This window comes from Dermacentor andersoni, chromosome 2 (genome assembly GCF_023375885.2).
Source record: "Dermacentor andersoni chromosome 2, qqDerAnde1_hic_scaffold, whole genome shotgun sequence".
NCBI lineage: Eukaryota > Metazoa > Arthropoda > Arachnida > Ixodida > Ixodidae > Dermacentor > Dermacentor andersoni.
Window position 1 is genome coordinate 193208754 of NC_092815.1, and position 9293 is coordinate 193218046.

The 9293-nt window shown below is 51.5% G+C and overlaps 1 pseudogene; it reads right to left on the minus strand.

Moving 5' to 3' along the window:
- Window positions 1–2576: 2576 nt before the first annotated feature.
- LOC129383726 (uncharacterized) lies at window positions 2577–6535 on the minus strand (annotated as a pseudogene).
- Window positions 6536–9293: the final 2758 nt, after the last annotated feature.

The window sequence follows — 9293 nt, forward strand, 5'->3', positions numbered from 1 at the left end:
GTTGAAATGATCTTGCAGAAGAAGAGAGCACAGAATGGTTTACATACACTCTCTCTTTACCGAATACGTACAGTGAACGCTGTTACCCTCTCGACCGGGTGAGGTGAGGCTTCACCGCAAGAATCAGGAAACGACGACGAAGCCGGGTATCGTGATAATGAAAAACAAGAGAAAAGTTTGTTTTCACTTCATTGGCACATGAGTGTGACTCTCATCTGAGTCTTGAGCGGTTCTGATTAAGACGGGGGCCAGCATGGCCTTAAACAACCCTTTGTGGTCCTGTGGTTGCCGACGTCTTCTTCAGGAGCCTGTGGAATATTAGCGCTTTCTTCGTCCATCCTTTTGTGTCAGCTCGGGAGGACGGGTTGACGCCGTTTCGGAGAAGAGGGCAATTATGTTGACCAGGAGACGCCCGTTTGAGCGCTTCTCACACTTGACAGGACGAGGTCCAAGCTTACCGTTACAGCCTTTTCTGGGACGAGACAAATCATCTTGTTGTGGAAACGTACGCCCGAATGTCTATCACATTTGACAGGTCGATCATAACAGCCTATCCGCCACCACAAGAGGTCTCTAAGGGGCTGCAGTATCCAAGCGCCTCGAAGAGACCGGTAGACTTCGTGCCGCTTGCTTCGCTTCGCCGATCGTTCCAAGGCCTGCCTGGTGATACCTTCTGCAAATAAACCGCGCCAAGCCCTAGGCACTATGAACAGAGAGCACCTAACTAACCACGAGAACTGCCAAGTTCACACGTTCTTCACATAATACCCTGTCAGAAACGTACCTGCAGCCCTCGTTCGAGATTCCTGAAAACTAACAAGGAAAAAAAAACTATTCAGTGCGTATTTCAACCAGCCTAATGCCTAGCATATTTATGTTTCCTTTTGACTGAGAACGCATTGAAACCCACCAATAGCGTTAATCATAAATTCAAAACGGGTAAGCAAAACATCTTCAAAAAAAAGCAAAGAACGAAAAGGGGCCCTATACAGCAAACCAGAAACTTATCGGTGCGCCTAATTCGACAATTATTACCTCTTAATGCGCACTCGATCGGACCGCTGTCTGAAGGCCTTCGGGCCTCGCCCAAGGCAACAAAGGGCGCCAGGTATACGCTGCCTTCTGTCGTCGTCTGCTACTGTGTGCCCGCGGCTTGTCTTTTTGTCCCAGAAGAGGAGGGCGTAAACGCGGGAAGAATTGCCAGCCTCGTTTTTCCCTCACTCTCGCGGCGCATTCTACTGCAGTGACAGTCTGATTGGTCCTGTACGTACACGCACATCTCCTCCCGGTTGACCTTTTCAGCCGCACTCGCAGAGACGCGTTCTGATTTGTTGTTAGATTACGCTTTCGTTTTCTCAGCCGCCACAACGAGCCCTTTCAAGTTCTGCGTGATGGCCTGTTCTCTTGCCATACGTGCTGCGGTGTGGCGACTTTCTCTATTACTTGCTCGGCCGAATACTTGGCTCACTTGATCTTGCGCTGTTTAACCAATTTTTGCCATGCCTGGCGGTCGCGTAATGCACCTCTGAAGTTCCTGAGCGTTGGGTTCCTGCCCTGCTGGACCGCCCTGGCATTCTCCTCTCCTTTTGACGATTTCGGAAAGTCGTCCAAGTGCGGAGCTATGAGTTTTTCAGCCCCTCCTTGAACCTTTTGGGGCTATTTAATCTGGTCTCGTCTCCGCAAAGAACGTCCTTGTTTCTACTTTCTCCGACGTAATTGCTGTATTCTTCCGTCGCGATTCCTTCTTTAACAACCTTCAGTAGGTTTAAAGAGCTTTGCGAATGTATCAGTGGCAAATTAGTCTCCAATTCCTCTGCTAGCCCTTGCTGCGGTATTCTCACTGACCCGGATGCCTCCTCGCTAGCGCCTTTTTCACCAATTTCACTAGCTATGGTCTGTGCTCCCCGAGTGTCTCTGTCACGAGGCATCTTTTTGGCTTCGTTGCCGCGATTTATCTCCGCCGCGATCTCTTGAGCCTTGGAACGCGCGAGAGCTTGGACCGTATGGTCGCCAAAACTAAGGCCCTTTTTCTTCAACATCATTTCCGAGTGATTTCAATATAAGTAGGGGTAGTGTTTCGACAGATTTGGCGATACTGCTGCTACAGTCCAAACGGCCCTTCAATCTTTACGCTGGCTATGGGCAAGCAAACACTATTCTTCTCGACTACCTGCCGGATCCACGCATATTCCCCGGTGAAATCCTCAGGTTTCACAAAGGCAGGGTGGGCACTGTCCATTGTCGCAGCTGAGTTGCTAAGTACTTTACACGGCATTCCATTCACTATTAGGTCGCAAAGGTGGGGCTCTAAGAGGGCCAAATTGTCATTGCTGTAGCGCGGGTAACAACAACAGACACAGTAGGTGCAAGCAATGGAATGGTTTATTGAAGGTAGCGTGGCTGCTTTTAGTCCGTACGAATCAGTAGGTGCATGCGCACTTCGTGATGCGATAGGCGGGCTTGCGATGACGCGATACGGCACTTCCTCCCCCTTAGAAGCCCAGCCTGTCAGGTGGTCTCCTTGTGCGCGTAGAACGCCTAGGAAGCCCTAAGCCTGCCGGTACACTTGAGGTTGCTTCACTGGAAGCAAGGGATGTACCAAGTGATCCGTCTGACGATGTTCAGCGTCTTCCACTGCAGAGGGTTGATTACACTCTGACTTGGTTGTCTCCAGGTCGAGTTGCGCAGAATTCTTGCTTTACTTCATCCGCTGCGAGCCGTGACTGCACTTGGTCTACGTGACGGCGCTACACCCCTCCTGTGGTGTCCACCGTGACCATACGCCTACCTCTTGTTGACGTCACCGTGCCGGGTAACCATCTCTGGCGAGCCTGATTGTACTGCCGCGACCAAACAGGCGCTCCCGGTGAAAAGATTTGCGGCAACGGTGCCGGGGGGCTGCTCACCGTGGAATCCCGTACCACCTCTTCCTCTGGAAAATGTGCACTTAGGCGGGTCCTGGGTTGAAAATCCAGCAACATCTCCGCGGGCGACTTGCCATCTCGAGTCGGTGTTGCCCTGTAGCGTAGCAAGAACTTGAAAATACGACTGAGCAGACTTCCATCCTTATTTTTCTTGATACCTTCCTTAATGGTGCGCACTGCACGCTCCGCCAATCCGTTTGACTGCGGATAGTATGGAGCGGAGGTGACATGACAGACATGGTTATCTTTGAAAAACCTTTCAGTCACTGAACTGCGAAATTGTGGCCCATTGTCGGAAACGACTGTATGGGGCAGACCAAAACGCGCGAAGATCCCTCGCAGTACTTCGACTGTAGTTTCTGCACTTGCTGTTTTAAGAGGTACTGCCTCTATCCATTTCGTTTCCGCATCCACCACCACCAAGATCATGTGACCTTCCACTGGCCCTGCATAGTCGATATGCAGGCGAGACCAACGTTTGTTGGTATTAGGCCAATTTGAAGGGACCTGTACCGCTGGCATGGGCCAACATTGCACGCATTGCTGACAGCTTTGTACCAGCTTGTCTATGTCGTGGTCCAATCCGGGGTACCAAAACATCGTGCGGGCCAGGCGCTTCATTGCAGTCATGCCTGGGTGGGTGTCGTGAAGTTCTCTCAGAATAAGTGCCCGCACGGTCTCGGGCAAAACTACGCGATGACCCCAGTATATTAGTCCTTTACTCACAGTGAGTTCGTATATGCGGGTGAAGTACGGCTGAAGGCACTGTTGCTCCGGTCCCAGCTGGTTTGGCCAACCACAAAGGATCCACGTCTTCACCTGTCGGAGGAGCATGTCCTCGCTCGTGCTGTCTGCCAACTGCTCTGCGCTAAGAGAAAAATCTGTCAAAGCTTGCGCATGTAGCACATATTCGACGGAATCATCTTCACCACGGTGCCCTTGCTCCGGCAGCGGCAAGCGGCTCAAAGCATCGGCATTCGCGTGTAGTGGTCCTTTCCGGAATTCTATGTCATACTGATACGCTGATAAAAGGAGCGTCCAACGCTGTATCCTGGCCGCCGCCATCTGCGGAATTGGTTTCTCGGTATGGAACAGCCCTGTCAACGGCTTGTGGTCCGTTATCAGACAAAATTTATTGCCGAAAAGATAGTCTCTGAACCTTGTCACACCGAAAACTAGGGCGAGCGCTTCCTTTTCTAGTTGTGAGTAATTTCGCTCCGCCGGCGTCAAGGTTCTAGAGCGAAAAGCTATCGGATAGTCTTCGCCGTTGATGCGGTGGGACAGCACTGCGCCCAAGCCGACCGATGAGGCATCGCATTCCAGTCGAAGGGGTTTTCGCGAGTCATAGTGGACCAGAAATTTAGCCTTGCCTAAGGCACTCTTTGCTTCTCTAAATGCGCTGTCCTGGGACGGCCCCCATTGCCACAACACCCCCTTTGCCAGCAAGCGATATAAGGAAGCCAGCGTCGTTGACAAGTTGGGCAAGAATTTAGCATAATAAGTGACGAAGCCCAAGAACGATTTCACCTGGCTTACCGATGTTGGCTTCGGCGCGGCCAGTACCGCCTCGAGGTTATCTTGCCGAGGATGAAGACCTTTGGCATCGATGCGGTGCCCCAGAAACGACACTTGTGCTTCCCTAAACCGGCACTTGGCTTTGTTCAACTTCAGGTTGTCTTCACGAAGCCGCTGAAACACCTGCCGCAGTACTGATGTGTCGTTTTCCTTTTCCGCCACAATGATGTCGTCGAGGTACACTTGAACATTCGGCAAACCTTGCAAAATCAATTCCATGCGTCGCTGGAACAAGGCGGGGGCTGAAGCCATCCCAAACGCTAGGCGATTGTAGCAGTAAAGGCCCCGGTGTGTGTTGAGTACCGCAGTCTTTCTGGCTTCGTCGTCCAGCGGCAGCTGATTGTATGCGTTGCGTAGCTCCAAAGTGCTGAAGACTTCGCCTCCCGAAAGAGCCGCAAATATGTCTTCAACTTTGGGCAGGGGATACTGTTCCAAGCGAGACGCCGGGTTGACTTAACTTGAAGTCGCCGCACAATCGTATATCGCCGTTCTTTTTAGAGCGCAGCTCTTTGGCGTCCGTTCCTGGGTTTCGCGTCGTCGTCGGCGTTGTCGTCGGCCTCGTAACCAGCTCCGCCCCCCTTTCATCCCCCCAGCGCTAGCAGCGACCGACTGATACCGCTGGATGCCGCTGACGCCGCTAGAGAGTCAAGAAAACGTGACTGCATAGAACACCGTCGTCGCCATGCAGAAAGAGGAGGAAAGGGTCCCCCCCCCCCCTGTTCTTGTGTGGCGGATAGGGTGCTCTTCAGTTGCCGACGCGCCGGTTATTTCACGTAGGCCCCGGCACGTCGACGAATACGTGACCACCTTCCCACGGCTAGACCTGGTTCTTAGCGCTGCGGAAGCGAGGGTATCATATTGTTTGTGTCGGCATCGGCGGCGTTGTCCCTGAAACCAACTCCGCAGCTGGGGTTGACTCACTATCGGCGTCAGCGGCATCAGTCAGTCGCTGCTATCTCTTCCCTCCTCCCTTTATCGTGTTGTCCGCTTGCTGCGCGCGCTTCTGCCCCCATCGTTTGCCGCTGGGTGTACACGCCGCCCCCCTCCCCCCTCTTCCTACGAGACTCCGGTTGTCAAAGCGCCGGCTCGAACTTAATTCCTTTCTTCGCTCCTCCTCCAATGCAACCCCTGTGCGGTGGCAATCAGAGAGCCAGATCGGTGGCGGCGGATCTGTATGTGCACCGCCCGAGCCGAAATTGCCGCTGCCGTTCGCCCTGTGCGGTGGCAATCAGAGAGCCAGATCGGTGGCGGCTTGACATAAAGACAAACAGCAATTTCCTAACACTTATGCGGGAGAACATCCCGTTCCTCTCGCTCGTAACGCGTCCCACGGCTGTGACAACCTCGCGAGGCACTTGTATAGATCTCGTCTTTGAGAATCAAGCATTGGTGTACCAAGTCGAACATATATCAGTCTATTTCTCCGACCACAAAGCTTCCTTCATGACTGTCAAGAACTGTTAGTGGAGTCTTTGTTAAAGGAATACGTGTGAAAAATAAAAAAAAATTCTGTGATAGCGCATACATGTGTTGCTCGATTTCTTTGCCTCAATCTATCGAAAAGGTGAAACAGCTTATTTGCTGCGCTCAAATTTCGCATTAGGAAGTAACGTAATCGTCGGTAATTTTTTTGCTACCGGAACCACCGGTGTTGCCCAATCTGAAATGCTTATCGGCGAAAGCACTCCGTCTTGCACAAGACGGTCGAGTTCGGCCGAAACTTTGGAGCGCTTGGCATAAGGCACTGTACGTGCCTTGCAGAAACGTGGGCGGGCTCCTTCTTTGAGGTGTAATTGCACAGGGGGGCCCTTGCAACAGCCAAGCTTGTTCTCGAAAAGATCCGAAAATTCATCGAGCAGCGGCGTCATCTTGTTATCACGAAGAACATTTACTCTTGAGGTGGTTCTAGTGTCCCAGAAGGACACACCCGCCTTACGGAAGGCCTCTATCGTGTTCCGGCCGCAGAGCAGTGGGCCGTTACATGCCACCACGATTAGCGTGCTGGTCACAACAGTCGATCCAGACTGAACCCTCATGGTTATCTCGCCGACAACTGGCAATGGCCCGAGGAAGCATGTTAAGCGGAGAGACGTTTTTTCCAGTGCCGGCCACCATTTGCAATGTTTCTTGAATATGTTCTTCGGTATGACGCTGACCGGAGAACCCGTGTCTAGAATCATTCGCAATTTCCGGCCTTGCCATGTCAACTCTTCCTCGAGAGGCTTCAACGTAGCTCTGTCGGCGGAGCTGTGAGCGACAAGAGCAAGCAACATTTCTTCGCTCTCACCTTCCATTTCCTCGACGGCAAAGGCACCACGTTCTCGAGGGCGGCAACTGCTGCAAACCTTCGCCAGATGACCTTTCCTGCCGGTGGTGGCACTTGGTGTTTCGATGACGGCACATGTGTGTTGCGTGGGGGCCGCCGCAACGCTCACATGAATGGTTGTCCTTTGCAGTGTTCCACTTCGTCCAGGGTCGTCGTCCTCGCTGCGACTGTACAACATTGATGCTGGTTCCCGTAGTCACTGGGTCTGCTCCTCGCATGTCGCGAACGTCGCCTAGCGCCTTCTCTGAAGCTATGGCAAATTCTTCTGATTCCTCAAAAGTTAGCTTTTTCCGCGTTAATAGGCAACGTCGTGCGTCGTCGTCCCTGATTCCGCATACTATGCGGTCTCGCAGCATACGGTGCAGCGAGTCGCCGAAGTTGCAACTTTCCGCCAGTCTCCGAAGGTCGGCAATGTATTCCCGAACGCTCTCTCCGTCCCTTTGCTTGCGCATGAAGAACGAGAAACTCGCCGCTATTTCATTAACTTCAGGATTGTAATATTCCTCGAGGTATTCAACGACTTCATCGTAAGTCTGGCTGTTAACCGACACGGTTGGAAGGCGTCCTTGCAACATGCGCACGACATTATCGCTCAATGAAGACACCAGCAGAGCTCGGCGTTTGGCCGTGTCGGTAATTCTATTGCCCTCAAAATAAGCTTCCAGCCGTATCCTGTACGTGCTCCAGCTGCTCACTGTCTCGTCGAAAACCGGTGGGCGAGATGCCATCATTCGATCCTGTCAGTCGCTGACCATGCTCACATGAAGTCCCACCCTCGTCGCCACTGCTGTAGCGCGGGTAACAACAACAGACACAGTAGGTGCAAGCAATGGAATGGTTTATTGAAGATAGCGTGGCTGCTTTTATTCCGTACGAATCAGTAGGTACATGCGCACTTAGTGATGCGATAGGCGGGCTTGCAATGACGCGATACGGCAGTCAGCGCCGTCTTTCACAAAAGAAAAAACTATTCTAGGCTGTCGACAGCCGATCGCAAAGTGCTGGATCCAGGCTCCTGGAAACGGGAACAGACGACCGGCTTTCTAGCCTCCAACGCCTTTTCTGCTTTTCTTTCGTCTTTTACTGCGGTCTTATTCCTTAATTACCGGGCTGCATGTCTCTTGTAACACCTCCCGCTTTTTACTCTTTGCCGAATTTAGTGACTGGCCTGACGCGTGTTTTCTCGGATTCGCGACGTGCTGCAAGTTCATCTGCTAGCACTGCAGAACGTTCCAAATCCTTTTCGCTCGACCTATTTTGAATCCACAGGCGCATCTCTTCGCTCAAAGACCCATAGACCTGCTCCATGCAGATTAACTCAATACCTTGTCGTGCCAACCGAACGTAACTTCCCCTTTAGGCACTCAATTAAATTGGGTTTCAGGCTGTAAGTGAAACCTTGAAAAGACTCGCGCGGTGGTCTAGCTGCCTTACGAAAACGACTACGGAAAGCCTTCGCTGAGAGCCGATATTTCCTTAGCAACACGGCTTTTACTTTCTAATAGTCATCTGCGTCATCTCTCGTTAGCCTTGCTATTATTTCGGTTGCTTCGCCACGAAGAACGATCAGAATCTGTTGTGGCCAACTTTCTAGTGCCAATCAGCTTTTCTCCCAGGTTGGTTCAAAAGTAACGAGAAACAATCCAATGTCATCGTTTACCTTGTGCGACGGCATGAGATCCCTTATCTTCACTCCTGCTTCACCTGAACGTCTTTCATTTATTAAGATGTCATTTGCCGATTGCATAGCCAGATCACGCTGTACATCTAGTTATTTCAGTTTTAGTTCCTGAGCTCTCGTTCTTTCTTCTGCAGCTCTCTGTTGCTCTCGTCCCTCTCTCACCGCAACTTTCCTTTGATCAGCACTTTGCCTTTCCTCTGCAGCTGTCTGCCTTTCCACTGCAGCTCTTTGCCTTTCTTCTCCAGCTTTCTGTTCAGCTTTCTCAGCTCGTTTCTGTATTTCTTCCCATGCTTCTGAAATTTCGTCCTCAAGAGCCCCGCACTTCTCAGTCGCCTCAACAAGCTGCGGCTCTCCCTGACTTTTCCTGACCTCAATTCCCAGATGTTCAGATAGTAATAACGAATCTGGCTTTTTCCGTTTGCTCAAATCCACGGTCAATCCCGAACGAGGGCTTTCTTACCCTGCTGTGACGAGAGGAAGCTTTCAACAGGAGCCTGCACGCACAGAAACTATTGTGTAGTTTTAGAAAACACGAGCCAAAGCTTGACAAATCCTCAAAGAAAGACAAGCGCTCACCATTCCGCTGAAGCCAGGACGAAGGGCGGAGTATCCCGTAACTGCCAACCAGGTGGGGCTTCATCGCAAGAATCAGGAAATGACGACGAAGCCGGGCATCGTGATGATGAAAATTATAGGGTCTCTTAAGATATCTCTTAAGACGTGAACGGCGAAAGTCTACTCTTCCTCCTTTTATCATTCGCCTCATTAGTAAGCATTTCTATCATTT